This window comes from Gossypium hirsutum, chromosome A03, assembly GCF_007990345.1.
Source record: "Gossypium hirsutum isolate 1008001.06 chromosome A03, Gossypium_hirsutum_v2.1, whole genome shotgun sequence".
In the NCBI taxonomy this organism is placed as follows: domain Eukaryota; kingdom Viridiplantae; phylum Streptophyta; class Magnoliopsida; order Malvales; family Malvaceae; genus Gossypium; species Gossypium hirsutum.
The window spans coordinates 92,596,775-92,601,487 of NC_053426.1; positions in this window are offsets into that span (position 1 = coordinate 92,596,775).

The window sequence follows — 4,713 nt, forward strand, 5'->3', positions numbered from 1 at the left end:
GATTTAAGCTCTAGTTGGGTTTACTTTACACACTGAGTTTTCCAAACTCACCCCATTTTTCTCATTTTTGCAGGTGAGCCTTAGATCGATGGACTTGGAGCTGGAGGGATTCAGAGTGGCCATGTGGACTGTTTAAAATAAGTGTTTATACCTTCACTTTTATTCTAGATTATTTCCTTTATATTTTCGGGTTTTATTTTGTAATAAGGCCGCTTGAATTATTTTTAATTGTTTTTAGTATGTTTTGTTAGCTTAGATATGATATTGTTTTAATGGTTTGAAATTGAATAGCTCTAGGGCGCGTTTTAAAAAGGTTACTTGATTTCAAAATATCGCGATAACAAAGCAAGGCTTCCGCAACAAAAACGTTTTCAAAATTAATAACCTTTTCAAATGGTTTTAAACGAATTGGTTTTCCCTAAACAATCACTCAGTTAAAGTGTGGCAATGGTTGTATGCATGTCTAGGATTGGATCCGTGAAGAGCTGGGTACTTAAGCAGTCTAATTGACTCACCTCCTCTTTTCTGGCATCCTACCTGGTGCACAGCTTCCATTCACTTTAATCTTTAACGAAGATATTCTTTAAACACTAAGAAAGACTTTAGATAAAACATGACTTTTCTAGTAATGCTTCAATGTGACATGCCGGATTCAGTCGTAACGTCTGGGCCGGGTTTGGGGTGTTATAGTCAACCAGTCCATACCCAAAATTATGTCGAACTCATCAAATGGCAACAACATCAAATCAGCCGGAAAACACGAATCTTGAAACATCAAGGGACAATTCTAACACTAGCTACTGAGGTAGCTCTCGAGCTCATAGGTGGTCTCTGTCCCGATCCCGTCGCGAATAACCTGAAGTAGCCTTAGAACGGCTTAAATCATCTCGAAACTTCTTTGGTGCCGACTGAAATGGCTTACTCGATGATCTCTTATGTGCATCTCTAGCTTCAAAGTCAGCTTTTCTTTTCTCTTTCCCGAGCTCTTCAGCTTTGCAGGTTCGCTCAACCAGTACTACGAACTCTTTTATCTCAAGTATGCCAACTAGAAGTTTAATGTCTTCGTTCAATCCATCTTCAAATCTTTACACATTATAGCTCCGGTCGAAACACACTCTGAGTCTTATGAATTTCTGCTCATACTCTGTTACGGCTATACGACCCTGTTTCAATTCCAGAAATTCTTTGTGTTTCTGGTAGATAAATCTCTAGCTGATGTATTTCTTACGGAACTCAGTCTGAAAGAACTCCCAGGTCACTCGCTCTTTCGGAACCACCAATACTAGTGTATTCCACCAGTGACATGCAATGTCTCGTAACAAAGATATGGCACATTTTAAACATTCATCCGGATTATAAGATAGCTCATCGAACACACGGATAGTATTATCAAGCCAAAATTCAGCTCACTTAGCATCATCATCATCAATAGCTTTGAACTCTTCAGCCCCTTGTTTTCTGATTTTATCAATAGGAGGCTTATGTAATCTCAATGGATCACTCACTTAAGGTATAACAAGTATCGGAGGAGGATTAGTCAGGGGTGGAGGTTGTTGTGCAGCCGGATTAGCCCGGATATATTGAGTAAACAAGTCATTCATCATTTGGTAAAAGGCTTGCTTAGCCTCTCCCTCTTGGTTACTTGAGGTCGGTCGAGAATCAACCGGTGTTGTCCCTTGCACGGGAGCAGGCGCCACACTCTTAATATCATCAGCTACAGTTCTATCGGGATCCATTCACTATATGAAAACACATTTTCAAATGTCAAAAGTCATCACATTATCACAGTATATAATATGACATGTATAGCTAGACTCACACGCGCTACATTAGTCCTAGAATCGAATAAACCGTAGCTCTGATAATAATAAAATGTAACACCCTTAACCCGTATCCATTGCCGGAATAGGGTTATGAGGCATTACCAATCAAAAGCACAATTCCAAACATTGACATATACACATGAGTGAGTCCCGAAAATCAGTCAAAATTTGTTTCATGAACTGGCATAACACTTATATATTTGAAACATTTCATATCATACTTATTCATATAGTCATATCATTCACATGCAAGAAAATGTATTATAACATTCAAAAACTAAAAACATTTATGGACTTCAACAAGCGGGTACGGTATAATCTAAATGATTATTCAGCTATTATAAATACATGAGTATACGCTGACTTTCTAAATTAACTGCTAATGATATCATTACTGAACCCAAATTCAAACATCATTCAAATATGTAATATCAAATGAATTTATACCTAAAATCAATTGACAACACATTATACAAATAAATATCCTAATAAATACTTACAGCATGACTAATCCAATTTGTACTGAATATTTAATTACAAAGAAAACAATCACATAAGTCACATAGTTCTGCCAAACATTTAAGCATGTTAATACCATGAAATAGATTATTTATGAAACTAATCTTTAAAACTTAATGAATGTTTTATCATAGTGACCGAATATTCACAACTATATATATATAAACTTCATACTTATCAAAGAACATAAATCTTAACCAAATTTCCATTACCCAAATTTTAAATCATTACCGAATTTCCATTACCCAAATTTGAAATCATTTTGTCTTATAATCATATAATTCAAATGATACATCAAACCCTTTCAATACAAGCATAATAAAAAATGCCGAACCATAGATAGCTCAAAAAGAAATATTCATATCTCCTATCTCATAATCGAATGTCCTTACTTCATTTACAGTCGTTTATCTAACATATATACTTTTATTAATAGCGTAAATATTGCCATATCAAATAATAACCATATCATGACAAGATTATTTCATATTCGAACATAATAATCAACCTGTAATTTACGAAACAAATATAATTCATTGACTTAATACAACCATCTCAATCACATATAACCTATTCTATGAATACCTTATCCGAGTCACCCGTACATTCATTCAAAATCATTACCCATTTCCAAAACATAAAAATACGTATCATGAACAACATCACTTCATAACACTTAGCAATATAACCAAAACGGTTTCAAGCTACAACCAAACATAATCGAAATCAAACATAGAAATTAAGCCATTTTTGCATGGCCTTTATACAAAATCAAAATCAACATTTCAAAAGTATGTTCCAGCCTATACATGCCATAGTTCAGATTTAACTATATAATTACCGAAACAGTGAATAGTGTGATGAACTTTGCTGACGATCCCCGAGCTCGTAACTTGCTCCAAAATCTATAAAACAGAATCACACGTATACACAGAGTAAGCTTTTATAGCTTAGTAAGTCTTAAGCAAATAAACGATTCAAATTATATAATCAGTTCATTTAAGATAACCAAAATATATTAAACTCATCATTCCTTAATCTCAAACTACAAAATTACATATATAATGCATTTCATACTCCACTTTTCACATTGGCCGAATGTTCAAGTGATCAAATTTACCAAATGTTATTCAACTTTCATAATCAAAATATCATTAAGTAACTAAATATACATATGCTTAAATACACAAAATCAAGAATCATAATATAACATCATGTACATTTATTACTATTTGGCCGAATATACATATTATAATCACATATTTATATCATTTGTATCGAATGCAATTTGTAACAAATAATCAAATTACTCACTTACCTTAATTCAATAAATAACAAGCTAATTCATACCTGGTCATTTAGCTCATTTTACACATTTGATCACACTTATCGTTGCCCGTTGAACCATTCGAAATTGGATAGGACACTTGAATAATCACACATATCGTACAATGCCAACGTCCCAGACGCGGTCTTACATGTAATCACATATCATGCCACTGTCCCGGACAGGGTCTTACTCGCACACATATATTAGAGTCACGTATCGATGCCATGGTCTTACTCGCACACATAAATCGGAATCCTATGTCATGACATATGTAGCCTAACTATTCCTAAGGTTCATACGGGGCTTCCGAACGTCGTATCTCGGTCGAAACGAATTCGAAAATGTAGTAGTCAAGACTTTTCATATTTAGCCATAAAAAAAATATAAATCCATACATTTCATAATAGCATATATATCTAGTATTTAATTACAATTAAACACGTCTATTTTCTTATAAACTTACCTCGGACGATGAAAGATCGGTACGGATCGGCTAGCCGACAACTTTAGATTTCCCCCGATCTAAATCCAATTTTCTCTTTTCTTGATCTAAATTAATATAAATTAAACCTATTAAATCAAATATTCAATCAAATTCATCCAAAAACACACAAATGGGAAAATTACACTTTTACCCCTGATATTTTACATTTTCACAATTTAGTCCCTATTGCACAAAACACAAAATATGCAAAATCTCAAAACAACATAGCTAGGCCGAATCTTCCTTATAATCATATTAGTCCATATATTTCATTTATTTTTCATTTTAGTCCCTCAATTTATTATTTTTTCAATTTAGTCCTAATTACTCAAAATTATCAAAAACTCCAATACAAAACATGTTAATCTAAAACATATCTTTCATATTTCATCATCAAACAAAAAAAATCACAAGCTCTCATTAATGACCTTACTCGAAATATTCATCAAAATCAAAAATTCAAGCATGGGTCGGATAATATTTGAAGCAACGATCTCAAAAACGTAAAAATTATCAAAAATCGAAACCAAACTAACCTTGAATTTGAATCAACAATG